The 7479-nt window shown below is 41.3% G+C and overlaps 1 protein-coding gene across 7 annotated transcripts in view; it reads right to left on the bottom strand.

Annotated features, from left to right (window-relative positions):
- Window positions 1-2004: 2004 nt before the first annotated feature.
- Window positions 2005-7479, bottom strand: part of akap12b (A kinase (PRKA) anchor protein 12b) — a 119673-nt gene continuing 114198 nt past the window's right edge. For 6 of the 7 annotated variants that reach the window (XM_072505010.1, XM_072505019.1, XM_072504970.1 and 3 more), the window contains one exon: window positions 2005-3476. The gene's annotated coding sequence lies outside the window, so the exon portion shown is untranslated. The remainder of the gene's footprint in view (window positions 3477-7479) is intronic. The other variant, XM_072504979.1, reaches the window with a different exon arrangement.

The raw sequence follows: 7479 nt of genomic DNA, 5'->3' as shown, positions 1-7479 counted from the left end.
ATAGTGTTCAATTCTGGTCGCCACACTACCAGAAGGATGTGGAGGCTTTAGAGAATGCAGAAGAGGTTTACCAGGATGTTGCCTGGTATGGAGGGCATTAGCTATGAAGAGGTTGAATAAACTCGGTTTGTTCTTACTGGAGGTTGAGGGGCGACCTGATCAAGGTCTTCAAAATTATGAGGGGCATAGACAGAGTGGATAGTAGAGACTTTTTCCCAGGGTCGAGGGGTCAATTACTAGGGGGCATAGGTTTAATGTACGAGGGGTAATGTTTAGAGATGTATGAGGCAAGTTTTTAAAAAATATAAATACAAAGGGTAGTGGGTGCCTGGAACTCGCTGCCGGAGGAGGTGGTTGTGGTTGAAGCAGGGACGATAGTGACATTTAAGGGCCGTCTTGACAAATACATGAATAGGATGGGAATAGAGGGATACGGACCCCGAAAGTGTAGAAGATTTTAGTTTAGACAGGCAGCATGGTCGGCGCAGGCTTGGGAGGGCCGAAGGGCCTGTTCCCTTGCTGTACTTCTTTGTTCACTCTGCACCTAGGCCATCTCAAACAGCTGCTGAACAATACTTTGAAATGCAAGCTGCTTGCACATTTGCAGCAACCCAGCGAGCTCAACCTACAGCCATTGAAAAGACAAGAAAAACCTCAATAAATTTGATAGATGAAATTTAACAAGAACAATGTAAAGCGATAGCATAAGCTTTAAGCAAAAGGCACAGAAACACAATAACCATGTGCTTCATGCTGGATCTTTGAATATTACTACAAAAGGTAGTTCTGCATTTGATCTTCCCTGGTGCTACTCTGAAGCTGTGAAAAGTGAAGTCATGCCCCCTTTTTAAAAGCACTAGTTGCCATAAAACAAGGTCCCAATCACTTGGACAAGCTGGGAGGTGTGGGAAAAGAGGTGTGATGTCATCAATTGGGCAACAGGGAGTTCAGTACTATAGTTACTGAGGAGTTAGACGTGGTTTTAATTCTTAAATTTCCTGGCTAATTATTCTGGTAAGAGAGTTGGAACCAGAGTGTCGAATGGTTCCAAGTGGAGGGTAATTGCTGATTGGAAGCTTGACCTTGTGCAGTCCTTGTGTGGGGGCCCCAGCTGATCTGGGATACTTACTGGGTACGATCTGGCCAGAGATCACAAGTCCTGGGCCAATGTCCCCAATCAAGCAGATGGGACTGTCGTTCTCCTCAGCAAGACTGGGCCTCCAACAGTACTCTGCTGCACTGTAGTCTTAGCATATGATTATGTACAGCACGAGATATTACCACTTTGCTGAATTATAAATTAGGGCAAAAGGCAAGCGGAAATGAAGATTAGATTTAACAACCAAGATTAGAGGGAAATTAAAAGATAGTGAAGAGAGGGGGAAATAATTTTCACCTGTGGAATAATTTCCATCATCCAATGTGTCTTAGAGGAGATGAAAACAGAGGAATGGATGCCAACTTATGAGAGCTCTGAGAAAGGGGACAGAAACTTGGTGAGAAAATATTTCAGGTTTTGAGAGAGAAGTTAGGGGGCTGCTTGGTACAAGGTTTGCAGGGGTTGGTGTGGAGGGGAGGTTAGGCAGTTTAAGGGTGGCTGATGCAAGTTATTGCACATGGAGATTATACTGAAAATGATTCCCTTCTTTCCTTTCAAAATGTCCCTTTTCTGTGGGTTATGGTTATTGGCAAAATAATTACTTAATAGTTGGGGGGGGTGCTCAGGATGAGTTTTCATACAGCGAGTTATAGGCTGGAATGAACACCTGAAAAAGGTGGTTGCAGCAGATTCAAAAGCAACTAAAAGGGAATCGAATTCCTACTTGGGGAAAAAAGGCTACAGGGAAAGAGCAGGGGAGTAAGGCTATTTGAAGCTTAATGGGCTGAATAGATGTTTGTATTGTTCAGAGTAGTGGACTGATTTTCCACCTCATGGCAACCATTAACAGTCAATCACTCACAGCACAGACCCACACCATGTACAATAAGGAAACCACAAGGAAGTTAATGCTAATATTACTTTATTTGTAGAAGTTGTCTTAATTATTCCAATATGGCTTTATAGATACACAGGTAATACAATTTGTACAAATGTCAGTTTCACATTCAGTTATAAAAGCACAGCAGTGATAATGAGCAGCAGTGGACTCAAGTCATTGATCCTGCTCTAGTTAAATTCATGCGGTAAATCAGTGTACAGCAATTACTATTTGTTAACCTGATCATTTACTGTAAACTATATTAACACAAGACAGGAACTGTACAGTGACAGTGTTACAGGCTAGGGTGTTGGTTTATTAATGGAGAGGGAAGTTTGCTAGACAGGTCTGACTAACCTGAACAATCAGCTTCAAAATTGCTTTAATGCTGTTCGTTTAGTAAGAAACATGTTGGGGAGGAATGGTGAGGAGAGTCACAAATAGGCCAAAAGGAAATATCTAAACAGGAACATTACAATGATATGTTGAACATTAATTGTACACAATATCAAGGCACATCTTGGAGGTCGTTATGAATGTCGAAACAAACCTTGAATAGTAATTGAATTCAATGCATCTTTACACAGATAAACAGGTTTCCCAGTGAGCCTGGCCTCTCGCATACAACTCCCTAAACCAATAAGTTTTAGCAATCTGACCCCAGTCTCCCAACAGTTGAAAGCAATTAGCCAATGATGATTGCATTTCATCCTTTAGACACTTGGAACAGGCCCTGCATAACATTTGCAGGTTCAACAACATTGAAAAAAAATCATTAAAATTATCTTTATTCCCATAAGGCAGTATTTTAATCTCAAGTCATTCCATTAGAAGATCAGCTTTGCCAGGGCTTTTGAGCCCACTTCAATATTTTAGTCACCTTGGTGAGGTTCATTTCATTTTGTATCCAGGGTAAAGGCAGCTTCAGTCATGCAAATTAAATTACGTAATATCAGCTGTAACCTGTAGTAGCTGCATAATGAGAATGATGTATTTGTTGTGGACTCTTTCACTCTAGATTGCTGTAGGTTTAACCTGTTACTTCAGGAATACTTTAGCTGTCCAGGATCAGATTTTTGATGTTCAATAGAGTATACTTGGATATCTATCCAAAGTGATTTAAGGAAAAGGACTCTTTTGCATTTACATTTAAGATATTCTTAGAATTACATTTCACATAATTTTGAGATAAAAACAAGAGAGCATCTTCTAACCCCTTCCTCAAACGTTCAGACACCATCTTCCTACACACAGGTCCTGAAGAAAGCAGGAAAGGGCATTGGTTCAACAATGGGTTATCATATTATCATCAGGACATCAGCATAAAAGCAAGAATCCATAAATAACTATAACAGTGTAGATATAGCTCTTGAACTGATTCAGGATTGTCAATCAACAGGACACAACAGTGGTACTTCGTCGTCACAGTAGAGCCGTACGATATTCCTACAGCCTTGTCGCTTTCACATTCTGTTTTTCACGAGTTTGTTTGGCGCTCTGCAAGTGTACACAAAATTTTACAAGGGGGGGGGGGTTAGCTCAGTTGGCTCGTTGTGTAGTGCAAAATGATGCCAACAGCATCATTCCTGGACCAGCTGTGTTAGTTCATAGAGGCCTGCCTCCTTACCTTGCCCTACACTTTGTGCCCCTTGCACCCTATAACCAATAGCCTCTCCGAGAGGAGTTTCCCATGACCCTTCCTGGACTATGGCTAATTAATTAAGTATAGCTGCTGCTTCTCAGTTTATGATAATGAATTCCAATTGTGGGCCACAATGTTTGATAATATAATAATCTTTAATATCATCACAAGTAGACTTGCCTTGCATTAACACTGCAAAGTTACTGTGAAAAGTCCCTAGTCGCCACATCCGGCACCTTTGTCACAAGTAGGCTTACATTAACACTGCAACAAAGTTACTGTGAAAAGCCCCTAGTCGCCACATTCTGGTGCTTGTTTGGGTACACTGGAGAATTCAGAATGTCCAATTCACCTAACAAGCACGTCTTTCGGGACTTGTGGGAGGAAACCGGAGCACCTGGAGGAAACCTACGCAGACACAGGAGAACGTGCAGACTCCGCACAGAATGACCCAAGCTGGGAATTTGACCTGGGGCCCTGGCGCTTTGAAGCAACATTGCTAGCCATTGTGTTACAGTTTCTCTTAAGTAAATGTTGCAAAACAAAACAAAGACGTCTTGACATTTGGAAACAGTGAGACTTCAAAAGACAAATAGGAAGTTAGGTAAGTAAAACCTCAGCCTAAACGTATATTTAGAAGACTTCAGACAACAAAAAACTCTCCTCATACTGCACCAGAATATCAGCATGGATTGTGACATTTAAAGAATTGCTACTCGGAAAGCTAGAACACTAGTGGCACAGTGGCAGTGGTTAGCACTGCTGCCTCAGCACCAAGACCCCAGGTTCAATTTCGGACTTGGGCGACTATGTGGAGTTTGCACTTTCTCCCCGTGCGCTACTTTCCTCCCGCAGTCCAAAGATGTGCAGGTTAGGTGGATTGGCCATGCTAAATTGCCCTTAGTGTCTAACAGGTTAGGTGGGATTACAGGGATAGGGTGGGAACCTGACTCTAGGTAGGGTGCCCTTTCAGAGGTTCGGTGCAGACTTGTTGGGCCGAATGGATGTTGGGCACTGTAGGGATTTGATGAACATAATAGAAATCATGTAAAGCAGAAAATGTCATTCAAGAGATGTGCAGATTTGTGAATCAATGTTCTTGATTTACATGGAGCTGGGAAGCACCAACACAATACAATGCTGGAGTCTTATCTACTTGGGTGGGTAGAAACATGAAAAAGGAGAAAGTGATTTTACATCAAAACTACCCATTTTAGGATATTTAGCAGACTTCTCATCAGAATAGCAGGTGCACCTTTTGACTTGAACAAAACAAGTGCATAGCACAGAGTGCATCAGAGGAGGACCTTAAGTATTCCCAAATCAAAAAAAACAGTGCAGTTCTGATATCATGGGGGATCTCAATGCAAAGGTAGGAGTTCGTACACACAAGCAGAGAACATAACGGAAGTGGGATATGGGTCAATCTGACTGTTCCCACAGCACCAATTCTTACAAACATGCAACTTACAGGCAAAGCTGGACATGGAGAAGTCCAGCAAACAAAACAAGAAATCAGTAAATATACGTTAGTGAAACTATCACAGTCAAAATTATAACCTGGAGCAGACTGTGACAAAGATCACAAAGTGATTGCCATAATCAAGCTGAAAATTCCTATTAAAGTAAAAGGCAAGCTGGAGGTGAAATAAACGTAAATAAAACAAAACAGTTCAACACGTTCAAGGGGATCTTAATAGAAAGTGCAATTAAGTGTCCAACATAAAAAGTGTTAAGCAAAAAAGGATGACCGAGAAATGATGGAGTTGATGGAAGAAATGCAAAACTGTCAGAATTCAAATCCAACAGATTGAACAGAGAAATAACAGTGCAGACAGGAAGAAGAAACGTGGCCGAACGGCAAATGCATTTCAACGGAGACAATGAAACTTGCATCCCAAGGCCATTCGCCAGCTTGTTAGCAACATTTTGGAGAAGCAAATAATTTGTAGCAAAGTAGCTCTTTGGAAGCCAAGGATGGTTCAATTCTAATGGAAAAGGGCTAAAAAAAAAAATAAAAAAAAAAATTTAAAAAAAAGAAATCAGGGGAAGTTGGAGTGAATACATAACAATTGTTCAATGATAGAAGCTTCCAATCAAAAATGAAGACAGGCCCAGAAACAGAAGCAACAGGAGGGGTATGAATTTAAAAACGATGTTGTTCACAACACTGAAGATCTAACCAGATTTTATCACTTTGTCAAAGAAACCTGGTGCAATAGAATGCAAGATACATCAATAGACTAACTGAGTCATGGAATAAAGGTTATCCTTACATCCTAATGGATAAAGTTAGAGAAAATTAAATCAGATTTCAGACATTCCAAATAGCTTTGTCGGAGATGATAGAAATGCAAATCTTTTCTTGATTACACTCAAGCACTTGATTAACACAAATCATCTTGTGAAAATGCTGAATGACAAACATAGATGGCAAAGATCTTGGATTCATCAGGAATATTGACAGGAATCCAGTAGTGACAATTAGATATTAGGAAGCAGTCAAACTGGGGGTTAGACAAAGCTGCGTTCCCACACCAGACAATTTCTCCATATACAGTGATTGCATTGTCAGAGGAATTGAAAGGAAGAATGTAAAGAGAACAACAACATCTGCTCTGCTGGTGATTCTATACTCATCTCAAATGAAGATGACCTGCAAAAATGAATGGTCAAGCAAAATGGTATATTCGGTCTTCTACTCTACTGCATTATGTTAATGAAAAAGAAAAGGAGACATTGCAGGATGCAACATCACTGCAAATGGGAGCTAGAACTCGGCAATGAATGCCAACCATTCAGGAAGCACAGCAATAAGGTCAAAAGCACTATGAAAGTCCAAAAAAAGGTTTGGACAAACTGGAAGTGTATTTACAAAATTAAGCAACATTCCAAGAGATGTCAGCTTAAGAATATTGAAATGAGAATCTGTGCACTGTATAATGTTAGATTTGGTGAATGAATTATAAATGTGAAGCTCAGGAACATTGGGAAAACAGAAGGCAGTGCCCATGCAGGATGCCAACTGTAAGCTGGGTGAAGAAAATAACCAACTAAGAGCGCGGAATTGAGGCTGGGACAAGAGAACTGAAATAATAAAAGACAAACGTAATTTTGCGAATATGCTATCCGAGCTGAAGTGTCTCATCACCACTATAAAGATCAACAGAACAAGAGCAAGAGGCCAACAGCAAAAGCAATGGCCAGACAACATTTAGATTGGTTTAACCAGAGCCCCAGAGGTCATTGCCATGATCAGCAAGTTTGGAAGATCATGGTCACCTATGCCAACTCAACTGTTTGACTCAACTGGCAACACTATTGCCTCAGGAGGTAGAGGTCATAGGTTCAACTTCAGGGTGGTTCGACTTCAGGGTTTGATTCTGCCTTGAACGCAGATTGCTGAGCAAATGAAGCCTAGGGGCTTGGAAGATGGATCAATGATCACAGCCTGTAGGGAGTTGGCATTGCTGATGGTGCCATGTAGCTCATGTCCCTGGAGTCAAGGGGGGGGGGGGGTTAATGGAGGTTCCTATGCATTCATGCATGGAGTGGATTAATACATATGGGACCTAGTCAAATATAGGGATCTCTCCAATGAGATTATTCATGAAGGCCTTCCTTCTCAACCTTGGCCCTCACCCGAGGTGTGGTGATCCTCAAGATAGACCACCACCAGTCAGCTCTCCCCCTCAAAAGGGGGAGCCTATGGTCATCTGGGACTATGGCGCCTTTACTTCACTCTAATGGTGCAGAGGGGGTGGGAAGAGTTAAATATCATTTGTAAGATAATGCAAAGTCCAAACAATCCATTAACCTATTTCTTCTAATTTTCCCCACTGGGAGCACAGGTTGAAA

Source organism: Scyliorhinus torazame, chromosome 1 (assembly GCF_047496885.1).
Source record: "Scyliorhinus torazame isolate Kashiwa2021f chromosome 1, sScyTor2.1, whole genome shotgun sequence".
Classification (NCBI taxonomy): Eukaryota; Metazoa; Chordata; class Chondrichthyes; order Carcharhiniformes; family Scyliorhinidae; genus Scyliorhinus; species Scyliorhinus torazame.
This window is presented reverse-complemented; position numbering and strand designations above follow the sequence as displayed.